This window comes from Papio anubis, chromosome 9, assembly GCF_008728515.1.
Source record: "Papio anubis isolate 15944 chromosome 9, Panubis1.0, whole genome shotgun sequence".
Lineage (NCBI taxonomy): Eukaryota > Metazoa > Chordata > Mammalia > Primates > Cercopithecidae > Papio > Papio anubis.
The window spans coordinates 85,509,923-85,522,939 of record NC_044984.1 but is presented as its reverse complement, the minus strand read 5'-3'; positions in this window follow the sequence as shown (position 1 = coordinate 85,522,939).

Below are 13,017 nucleotides of genomic sequence, written 5' to 3'. Positions count from 1 at the left end.
CTGAAAGTTTTTAATTTGATGTAATGTCTATTGCCTGTTTTTGCTTTTATTGCCAGTGCTTTTAAGTTCATATCCAAAAAATATTCGCGAAGACCAATGTCAAGGAATTTTTCTCCTGTGTGTGCTTCTAGTAGATTTATAATTTCAGGTTTTATGTTTAAATCTTCAATCCACTTCTGAGTTGATTTTTGTATATGGTATGAACTAAGGATCTAATCTCGTTCTTCTATATGTGAATATCCAGTTTCCTCAACACTATTTGTTGAGAAGAGTCTTCTTTCCCCATTGTGTGTTCATGGCAACTTTGTTGAAAATTAATTGACCATAAAATCATGGATTTACTTTGGGGCTCTCTATTCAGCTTTCTTGCCCTATGTGTATATTTTTACGCCAGTACCACTTTCTTTTGGTTACTGTAGTTTTGAAGTCAAATAGTGTGAGACCTCTAACTTTTTGCTCGACATTGCTTTGACTATTTGGGATCTTGATTAGTTCTATGCAAATTTTAGAAATTATTTTCTATTTCTGTAAAAAATGTTATTGTAATTTTCATATGGATTGTGTTGTATTGTTTTTGGGTAGTACTATGGTTTAAGTGCATCCCCCAAATTTCATATGTTGAAAACTTAACCCTCAATCCAATAATGTTGGGAGATGGGACCTAATAACAGGTGATTCGGTCATGAGGGCTCGGCCCAAATTAATGAATTAATGCCATTACTGGAAGAAATAGTTTTGTTATAAAGGTGAATTTGGCTTATCTTGCACGTGTGCATGTGTTCTCCCGCCCTTCCAACATGAGATAACACAGCAAGAAGGCCCTCAATAGATGTGAGCTCCTTGACTTTAAACTTTCCAGTCTTCAGGACTGTAAGAAATAAAATTGACATACTTATTTTAATTTATAATTACATTTTTATAAATTTATTCATTTGTGGCAATAAATAATTTATTACAAATAAAATTTATAAATATATAAAATACATAAATAAATATATATAAATTTTTATAATTATACAGTTTCAAGTATTTTGTTATAGCAGCACAAAACAAGACTAAAATAGGTGGTACAGACATTGTAACAACATTAATTTTTTTCCCTATGAATGCAGGATATCTGTTAATATATTTGTGTCTTAATTTTGTTTCACTAATGTTTTACAGTTTTCAATGTACAGACCTTTCTCTTCTTTGGCTAAATTAATTGCTAAGTTTTTTTTTTGTTTGTTTGTTTTTTGTTTGTTTGTTTTGTTTTGTTTTGTTTGAGATGGAGTCTTGCCCTATTGCCAGGGTGGAGTGCCATGGTGCAATCTTGGTTCACTGAAACCTGTCTCCTGGGTTCAAGTGATTCTCCTGCCTCAGCCTCCCAAGTAGCTGGGACTACAGATGTGCACCACCATGCCCAGCTAAATTTTTGGATTTTTAGTAGAGATGGGGTTTCACCATTTTGGCCAGGATGGTCTTGATCTCCTGACCTCGTGATCTGCCAGCCTTGGCCTCCCAAAGTGCTGGGATTATAGGCATGAGCCACCGTTCCCAGTCAATTGCTAAGTATTTTTGAAGCTATTATAGATGGTATTGTTTTCTTGATACCTTTTTTTTGGATCATTCATTTTTAGTGTATAGAAGTGCTACTAATTTTTGTGTGTTGATTTTGTATCCTGCAACTTTATTGAATTTGTTTATTAATTCTAACACTTAGTTTAGTGGAATGTTTAGGGTTTTCTGTATAAAACACCATCTGTAAACAGAGACAATGTTACTTCCTTTTGCCCAGTTTGGATGCCTTTTATCTATTTTTCTTGTCTAATTGCTCTGGTTAGGATTTCCAGTACTACATTGAACAGAACTGGTGAGAATGGGCATACTTATCTTGTCTGTTATCTTCGAAGGAAAGCTTTCAGCTTTTAACCATTAACTGTGATGTTAGCATTCTATCTTTTTTTCAGAGAATATTGTCTACCCTCATAGCTTGGGATACTGAATAGAGACATATTAATTCATATGAATTGATTTACTCATATCTAATCTATTGTCTCAGCCCAATTTTGTGCTGCTCTAACAGAATACCAGAGACTAGGTAATTATAATAAGCAGACCTTTATTGGCTCACAGTTCTGGAAGCTGTGACTTCCAAGATTTAGGGGCTGGCATTTTTTAAGGACCTTTTTTGTTTGTTTGTTTTGTATCATCACATAGTAGATGGGGAAACAGAGGGAGAGAGAGACAAAAGGAGACCAAACTCATTCTTTTATAAGGAAACCACTCCGGAAACAACAGCATTAATTCTTTCAAGAGGGTGATGACCTCATGACCCACACACATCCTACTGGGCCCTGTTTATTAACACCTTCACATTTGAGATCAAATTTTCAATGCAAGAACTCTGAGAGACACATGCAAACCATAGCATTCATCAACAAATTTTTGGGCTGTATCTTAAAAACATATCACAAATCTTACTACTCACCACTATTGGTCCAGTCTACTATTACCTCTATTCTGTACTAATATAGTAGCCTCCAAATTGATTTCAGAAAATATTCAAGCATGGAATCTTACAGTTAATTTTCAAACAAAACTCAGGGTGAGTCTTGAAAAATATAAATCAGTTCATGCTCTGTCTCATCTTAAATACCTGAAATGTCTTCTCATCAAACTTAAAAGCCTTTATCATAACTTCCAAGGTCATGTTCCCTTATCACACTTCTTGCCCACTCCTCTCCAATCACACTGGTCTCCTGGTTTCTTGAAAATTCCAAATATATATCCTTGTTCCAGGTTTTTGTGCATTTATCTCTGCCTGTTCCCCAGTTAGTGATATAGTTCATTTCCTCACTTAATTATGATCTCTCTTCAAAATAATTAGAGTTCTTCGCTAATCACTTCATATAAAAAAGTACCCCATGTTGATCTCTACCCTTTACCCTGCTTTAGTTTTGTTTCTTTGTTTGTTGTAGTATTCATTAGGATCTGACATTGTTTTGTGTACAGTGTGTTTGTGTGTATATTATTCATATTGTCACAATCCAAAGAAAATTCCACACAAGTAAAGCAAATGCTTTTCCTCCCCACAAGATCAATCCAGAGTGCTCAGAAGTATGCCTGCATACAGTAGGGTCTCAAAACATTTTGTTGGATAAAAGATTAATCTTTGATTTATGTGGCACTTTATACTTTGTGGAATAGTTTCACCTATATGTGTTCATTTCATCTTTGACGATCCAGTATGAATCATCACAACTTTAAAATTGAAACTGAGGAGAGAAAATAATCTGCTAACATGATATAACCACTGAGATGCAGAAATGAAGCCCACTCTTAACTCTTTTGTTGTTAGGGTTTCTAAATAAAAGCAGTGCACTTGCTACTAATACTTGGGGATTTAAAATAGATTGAATATTTGGAATTATGTTCCTTCTCTGTCTAATTTTTTGAGTTTTGTTTTTTAAGAAGTGATACTAAATTTTATCAAATGCCTTTTCTGCATCTATTAAGAACATCATGTGTTTTTTCCTTAATTCTGTGTATGTGATGAATCATATTTATTGCATATGTTGAACCATCCTCACATCCCTGGAATAAAATCCATTTGATTATGGCATATTTCCTTTTTGATGTGCTGTTGTATTTAGTTTGATAGTATTTTGGTGACGATTTTTGCATCTATGTTCATCAACCATGTACTACAAATCCATAGCCAACATCTTACTAAATGGGGGAAAAGGTGAAGGCAATCCTTCTAATAACTGAAACAAGACAATGATGCCCACTTTTACCACGTCTATTCAATATAATACTGGAAGTCCTAGCCAGTGCAATCACACAAGAGAAAGAAATAAAAGACAAACAAATTAGAAAAGAGGAAGTCAAATTATCTCTGTTCACTAATAATATGACTTAAAATGACTCTATATATTAAGAGCTTATTAACTACAGTTAGAAAGAAAATTAATGACTTACAAGATATTTAAACAGAAATGTTATGCAGCGCTCTGCTAAACGAGATAAGGAGACAAAAACAAAAAAGGATTAAGACATAGAAAACTAGACCAAGTATTTTTGATATAGCTCTAAGTGAAGAACTATAAAGAAATAAATGAAATAATGCAGAAGAGGAAATATCTAAAGATATAGCAATTTTTCACAGTTGGTAAAAATATAAATTTATTAATCCAGGAAAAAACTACTTACAAAAAATCATTTAAAATGACAGTAAATTTATCTACTAAAATCAAATACCACATGTTCTCACTCATAGGTGGGAACTGAACAATGAGTTCACTTGGACACAGGAAGGGGAACATCACACACCGGGGCCTGTTGTGGGGTGGGGGGAGGGAGGAGGGATAGCATTAGGAGATATATCTAATGTAAATGATGAGTTAATGGGTGCAGTACACCAACATGGCACATGTATACACATGTAACGAACCTGTACTTTGTAATAACAACCCCATTAAAAAGTGGGCAAAGGACATGAACACAAACTTCTTGAGAGAAGACATACATGTGGCCAACATACCTATGGAAGAAAAGCTCAACATCAATAATCATTAGAAAACTACAAATCAAAACCACAGTGAGGTGTCATCTCACATCAGTCAGAATTGCTATTATTAAAAAGTCAAAAAACAACAGATGCTGGTGAGGTTGTTCTGCACATGTACCCTAGAACTTGAAGTATTATAAAAATAAAATAAAATAAAGAAAAGATACTCACTATCACCACTTCTATTCAATGGTTTATTGGTGGAATTTGGCAACACAATTTGAAAAGAAAAATTCATTCATGCATTGCTTAGATAGGAATATGTTTTGAGAAACGTCATTAGACAACTTTATTGTTTTGTGAACATCATAGAGTGTACTTACATTAACCTAGATGTTATATATTTTTATTTATATGTATATAATATATATTCTTTCAAATGGTAAACCAAATGTCTCAGTATCATTACTGAATATCAGTCATTTTCCCTACTTTCCTACTGATCTGCAATGTTAATATCAAGTGCTATTTATTAAGCTTCTATACAGTCTGCTGTTGATATTATGGTGAATGACTGTAAATGGACTGCATCAACCAAACACTGCATATTGTCACTCATAGGTGGGAATTGAATGAGAACACTTGGATACACTGTGGGGAACATCATACACTGGGGCCTGTCGTGGGGTGGGGGGAACGGGGAGGGATGGCATTAAGTAAGATACCTATTGTAAATGACGAGTTAATGGATGCAGCACACCAACATGGCACATGTATACTTATGTAACAAACCTGCACGTTGTGCACGTGTACCCTAGAACTTAAAGTATAATAAAAATAAATAAGTAAATAAATAAAATAAAGAATTAAAAGAAAAGAATTATTGCAAATGTTGACAATTTTATGATAGTCTACATAAACAACACAATAGACTCTATGAAAGCAGTATTAGAAATAATAAATGAAAGTGCCATTTACTTATCTATAGAACCTCAGATTAAAATCTGTATCTTTATATTCTGTGACGTTGGACATGGAACTTTGCAAACTATTATTCCTCGATGCCTTTGTCAGCAGGTATATGTCAGGGAAGACACTACAAGAAAATTGAAAGATAAAAGAAGATATACACTTTTTGCAAAGTTCAGCATTAAACAAATTAAGACGTATTTATTTATGCATAAGTATAGGTGTGATGAGGTTCAGGACAATATAGCACCTTGACACCTTGGCACCTTGGCATTTGAGAAAACAGCACAAGCAGGAAGGTCACCCTTCTTCCCTGAAGCAGGTCATAAAATCCAGGAAGAATTTTCTGATCTTCACCTGAAGTAAGCCATAAGACAGTTATTCAAGAGATGCTCTCCCTACACCTGAAAGAAAAGAGCTAAAGACATATAGATGCCATGAGGAACCTGAACAAATAGGACTTCATAAGTTTCCCCAGTTTGTTACGATTAGATCCTACACTTTCATTCTCTAATAATATATCTCCAGTACTTTCTCCTTTTCTTCAAACCTAGCACACACACAAAAATACACAAGTTTATCTGTTTCTTAAGGTCTTCATTTCCTTATGAAGGCTCCCTTGTCGTGTAAAATTTATATTAAATACATTTGTAAGCTTTTCTCTTGTTAATCTCTCTTTTACTATAGAGGTCCCTTTCATGAACCTAAAACGAGAAAGAAAGAAATTTTATTTCCTTTACTAAGGATGCAATTATGAAAACAAAACCAAAACCACAACAAACACTAAATTAAGGTAATATTTTCATAATGAGAATGGACAGCAGAACGATGCCATAAGGAGATGGAAATAGGCAGATGGAAGTTACTTGCAACGTTCTGTTTCTGGAATTGAATGTTGAACCCATGAGTGCTATTATATTTTTAAAAATAATGAATTTATATTATGCATCATAAATCAATAGAAAATAATATCTAATACAAATACATATTTTACCACTTTATACATACATTAGCAGATTTAATTCTCACAACATCCCCGTGCATTATATATGCTGTTATCAGCAAGTTACAAATGATGATTTGAGGAACAAAGAGATGAGGTAACTTGTCTAGAGTTGTGCAGCTAATACATGGCATTCAATAGTTGCTGAAAACAAATAACTAGCAGGCATCCTTGATTCTTCTCTTTCTCTCATACCTCACATCCATTTCATTAGCAATTTCTAATGAATGTGTCACCAAAATAGATCCCAAGTTTGTCTATTTATTTCTCCCCATCTCCATTGTTACCTCCTGATGTGGTTTGGTTTTGTGTCCCCACCCAAATCTCATCTTGAATTGTAATCCCCAGGTGTTGAGAGAGAGACCTGGTGGAAAGTGATTCGATTATGGGGGTGGTTTCCTCCATCTTGTTCTCGTGATATTGAGTGAGATCTCAGGAGATCTGATGGTTTTATAAGGGGCTTTTCCCCCTTCACTTCCATCACACATATAAGACATGCCTGCTTCCCCTTCTGCCATGGCCTCCCCAACCATGCAGAACTTGAGTCAATTAAATCTCTTTTCTTTATAAATTACCCCGTCTCAAGCAGTTATTTATAACAGTGTGAGAATAGGCTAATGCACCTTTCCAATGCAACCTTCAGTTAATCTCACATGAATGACCTCAACGTTTTTGAAGTCTCTTTGCTTCTTCTCTTCATCCATATGATGAGTTGAATTATGTCCTCATATATTCACGTGTTGAAGTCCTGAGTTCCAGAACCTCATAACGACTTTATTTGGAGGTCTCTGTAATGACAGGATTCAGCACCTATATTCTCGACCACTTGTACACTGTCCCTATCAGTTTCCCAGAGTTAGTTCTGTTCCTTAACAAGATCTTGGGTGAGTTGTTTTATTTCATGGACCAATGCTTAGCAATACTGGCATATTTGGGTTGGGCACTACCCAAGGAACCTTTCCTTCTAAAGTCCCTCATACACCAACAGAGCCCTGGCTTGAAATGACCAGATCATGAGGTATTTCACTCTCCTTTAGGTGTCATGTAGATTCCTACTCTACATCAGTTTGGTCTTACATATTGCTGTAAGAAGATGATTGGGAGGACTGAAGAGATCATTTGTTTCGCTGGTTACATTTGATCAGTATTATTCTATTGAGTAGTTTTACTCTTGCAGACAAGTACACAGACAGAAAACCTGGACCATTCTTATGCAACCTGAGCATTTTGTTGATAGGAACATGTCTTATTTTCTCCTAGATTAGGTCAGACTGAAGTTTTCCAAGATTTGCAGTTACTTTTCAGATTTATCAACTCATTGGCATAAAACAAATACAAACAAAAATTCCATATGTCATCCCACTTTTATTCCTTGGCAGTTTCCCAGAAAAAATCTGGGATAAAAATTTTATTTCATATTTTTTTAATGGCTTGGAATTCTGAGTAAAAACCTCTTAATACTAAGTTTATTATTAAACCTCTGTTGTGCTGAGAAAACAATGACTTTATTTGTCAAAGGTGGAAACCAGAAAAACTATGACTTCATGGCTATTGGGATGTATGAAGCGGAGTTCAGATGCCCATTCTTGAAATGTCAACGTGTTGCCTAAATTCTTGGCCAAGACTTGCTTAAAAAGGATTTTTTTTTAATTTAAAAAAAAAAACACACACACACACACACAGGAAATCGAATGCCATTTGCTAGACTTACTAGTCATGGCTTAGATGCCATAAATCAGATCATATGAGTGAGGGACATTGCCCAGTAAATACACATTTTAAATTTAACAAGAAAGACTGTCATAGGTACAAATAAATTGCTACAGTCTCAGAAACTTATATACCCATTTGAAATATTTTCCAGATATATATCTTAAAAGAGTCTTGCAGGAGAGTTTCTCAAAGACTACATTCTTGAAAATTACCTCTTTCTCCCAATACAACACCATTTTCATTGATGGTTCAGCTCTTGCTAAGGCCAGACTTTTATTTTTTATTTTCTCATGGTATATTCCTCTTTTTATTTAGACTTTTAAACATTTCATTATTTTATACTTGTCTATGTAATATTTTATACTTGTCTATGTAAATGTCTTACATACTTTTTATTAGATATATTCCTAGGTACCTAATATTTATTCTTTTTCTAAATTCTTTTTGAATGTGTAGTCTTTTATCCCTCAGCCCCCTCCCATTCTTCCCCCTCCTCCTCTTGCCTCACCCAGTGCCCAAAGTCCATTATATTATTTTTATGTAAGGCCAGATATTTCTGAAGTATTGCTAGCCTTCTTAGCTATTTCTTGGTTGTATTTTCCCTCCAAAAAGACAAAATAAAACACATCAAAAAGCACATTTACTGTGTTTTTTTCTACTAACCTCATTTCATTATTTGGGTTATTAAGCTAAAAGGTAATCACATTAAAAAGTACCTAAAAATAAGACTAACACATGCCAGAAAATAAGTTGAGAGCATTAGCTTACCTTTATGCAATAGATATATTTTGAAATATTCTCAATTTCAAACAAGACAACCATTTTGAGTTTGCCTTTATCTCTAGTCTCTTTATCTTTCCCCAGAAATAAGAAACAAGTGGAATTAGATTTCACTGAGACCTTGAAAAAGCTATTGGAGATACACTTCAGTGCTATTTGTAACCATGATAGATTCTTCTACATTTGGCTCTCGAGAAGTCTTTCATTTTTGAATTTTTTTTTCCTAAACTGTATCTAATTCTTACTTCAGAGATGAAATATCAGGCAGCAGTCTGTCAGGTTCCAAATAATTCTTTTACTGTAGAAGTTAAATGCTTTCTTTGTTTCCCAAGTAAACCCATTTAGCACCTGCTGAGCTGATAAGCAAATTCCAGTTCCCTAAGTCCAGGTCTCCCTCCTGAGAAGATGAAAATGTTTAGCTTAAGATAGAAAAATGCTATTTCATTCATACCTTTTCCATCTCAAGTTTAGAGTGAGGACAAAGCTTAAAGGTTTAATTGTTTATCTAAAGTGTCAGCTTTGATGATGATGGCTGCTTCTTCATTATATTCTTATTCTTATTCTCCTCCTCTTGCTCCTTTTCTTCCTTCTTCTCTCCCTTCTTCTCCTCCTCCTCCTTTTCTTCCTCTCCTTTTTCTTCATCTTCATCTTTGCCTTCAACTTTATCAAGGACTATATTAGATATGACAATAAACATAAACAATATTGACAAAACAAATAATTCAGTTTATACCAAACAACCCAAAGAAGATTTTTTCTCAACCATTAACACTTTTCCTCAAAACCTTCATATGATTATTTCCTTAAATAATCACACAAGTTTTATGAGATAGATCTCATCTTCACTTTACAAACCAGAATTTTGAGGCTCAGAAGAGTTAAATCAGTCATATTCCACACAGATGGTAAGTTTTGCAGCTGAGACTTAAACCCAGCTCAATCTCATCCAAAAGACTATGAACTGTTCCACAGACATTAGTACACATTTTCTGAAACAAAATAAAATGAAGCAGGGTTTCCTGGCTTAGCAGGTAAGGTTTCAGAGTGGCAGAAAGATGAAGGAAGGAATAAAGAGAACTGGATTATAGTCACAGTTTTACCACTATGTTCATGACTGATTACCTATGTGAACTTTGGTTTCCGCATCCATAAGTTAAAAAGATTGAACTAGATCCTACATTCCTTTGGGCTCTAAGATTCCGTGCTCTTTAGTGTATTCGAGGCTACAGAGATAGATATTGAGATCACCAGATATCTTGATTGTCTTTCTCCATTGATAAGCAGGAAACAGAGACAGAGGTAACCCAGGCAATTGCAGAACAGTGCCAGACTCCTGACTTCCTTTTTACGTGTCATGGGGCGTGTCCCCTTTTACTGTCTCTCTCTATAGCTTCCAGACTTGTCTGCTCAAACTCTAGTTAAGTTTATCCTTCCTACCTGAAGGCTGCTTAGAGATCCAAGAAAGACACCCTAGGCAGACAATAACCCTCTTCTCCCCTCTCCGTCTTTTGAAAAAGAAACACATAACTCAGTGTTGCAGGTACAAATTGGTTTCTATCCTTCCTTATGTCAGCGGCCTAGTGCACATTACTTACCCTTTTTCAGTGACCTCATCCCTGCAGAACCTCTTCACCCCAATAAAAGACTTTCTAGGTCTCTCTTGGTTGTAACTGATTTTCTTATGACCTGAAATGAGTCGGTAATATTCTCGCTTCTAAAAATATAAAACTCCATAGGAGACACAGAGATGAAAGCCATTCCAAAGCAGCAAACTGAGTCCAGCAAGTCTCGGGGTAGAAGTCTGCAGATGTCTCTTTGGTGGTTTCTTCTAAACTGTGAACATTTTTTGTTTAATTGTTTAATTTTTGTTTGTGTCTTACATGTTTGCTTTTTAAATTTATCTTCCTTACTTATGCAAGTGACCTCAGTATCTTCCTAATAAACCTCCCTCTGTGTTTAGAGTTGATTTTGGTAGTATCCCCTCAAAACTTAAATTGACTCGGTGATTTGCCTCATTCGTATAATTACAAAATGTCACCCTAATTGGACTTCTTTAACTAAATTTTAAACCCTTCACACTCTGTTTCACTGCCCTGCACTTGTCACCATCTAACATAAACATTTTATTTACTTACATTCTCTTATTATTGCATTACTCCTAATAGAATATAAGTTCTATGGAAGCAGAAATTTTAGTCTGTTATTCTCAATGCTATATATTCAGGGTCTAGAATAGTTTCTGTCACTCACTTAGGAGTTATTTGTTAGATTTGCAGACATTTATGGTACTAAAGGTACTGAGATATGATTTATATCTCTCAAGATTTCTAATCTCTTAAGGAACTCTTTCTCCTCTCCTCTCCTGTCCCCTCATCCTCCCTTTCCTGCCTCCTCCTCTCTCCTCCTCTCTCATCCTCCTCTTCCTTTCTCCTCCTTTTCCCTCCCTTCTCCTTCACCTCCTCTTCTCCCCTGCACTTCCCTTCCTTCCTCTTCTCTCCTCATCGTCTATCTTCTCTGTCTCCTGTCTCTCTCTTTCTCTTTCTCACAAAAGCTACATTTGCTTGCTAGTTTGCCTTCTTATAAGTTGACAACTCAGTGGGATGGCACAGGTTGAAATTTTCCCTTCCAGACCTTTGTCTAGGGCTCACCATTTTCACTTTTATAATAATATAAAATAGAAAAGTAACATTTAGGTGTGGTCTTTGGGAAAAGTTAAGGCTGCCTTTAGGGTTATTGGCCTCTGATGCCTGCCTATAACCTAGGAAAAGGGTGCCTTCTTTGTAGGTCAACATTGGTACTGAGGAACATTGGGGGGAAAAAAGAGTCTCAAAAATGTGTATTTGTATGCTCTTGACTTCTGTGCATTTATTCTCCAAATTCCTGGAGTGAAGAAGAGGAGTGGAATGCAGGACAGAATAAAGACAGGATGATCCCTTGGTTGTGGCCATCATTCAATATCTTTTTCTCCTTGGATACAGGAAATTGAAAACTTAAAAGGAAAAGCAAATGTTAAAAATCTACAATAAACAGAAATAATTTGATAGAGGCCAGATTCCTTCTTCCACGTGTTTTCTTGCATTATTGAAAAAGCATGCAAGGAAGGTCTAGCAAAGGAAATAAAGTAAAATAAAAATAAATACAATAAATAAAATTTATTTGTGCATAAATTAAATGTGTACAAATTCTAGAAAATGACATAAAACTTTGTGTTTGTTTGGGGAGAACCTATGCAATTTTTTTCTTCTTACAGGAGCTACAATAGTATCAATAAGTTGTGATAGTTAAGATAATTTTACCAAGGTATGTATTCTTTTCCTAAAAGCTGAAACACACCTAGAAGAGAGGGAAAATGTAATACTTGCAAGACTTTTTAAAAAAACCTATGATTTGTTTTTTAGAGATGACCTTGGCCTGCTTTTTGTGCTTCTGAGTAGAAAGTAAACTTTTCACTCGGTCTCTTAAATGATTAGGTAGGTGAAATAAGAGAAGTTTATCTTTTATAACAAACTCTCAAGGTGCTTGGTGCAAACTTGTTTTGTTTTAAATACTCTCTGGCTCCCTTCAGCCCAATAAAGCCATTTCCATGCCCTAGAGAACCTCTACTTGACTAAATACAGATTAACCAAATACAGGATCTGGTGAGGTGTTTATTAGCAATAATTCTAACTATATTCCTTTAAAGACCCAGTCTGACCATTCATCACTTTTAATATTTCCCACTTTCCCAGGCCCTTGTACCTACACGTTAGGATCGCTTTCCACGCCACTTTTTCCATGAAGTCGTTATTGTCTCCCATTATGAAATCAAATGACCTTCCCTTGTCCTGAATTTCTTCTCTTCCCTTTTCATCCCCTTCTTTTCCTTTCCCTTCCCTTCCCTCCCTTTTCCTGCCCTCTCTCTCCTCTCTCTCTTTCTTCTTTTCTTTTATCTGAACTCTATATTTACCCCTGCTTCATGCCACATTTCCCTTTGTACCTTATGTTAAGTTTGTTTACACATCTCTTATTCACCCATTTAGAATATGAGTTTTATGGAAGTGGTGTTTATCTCCCATTTATT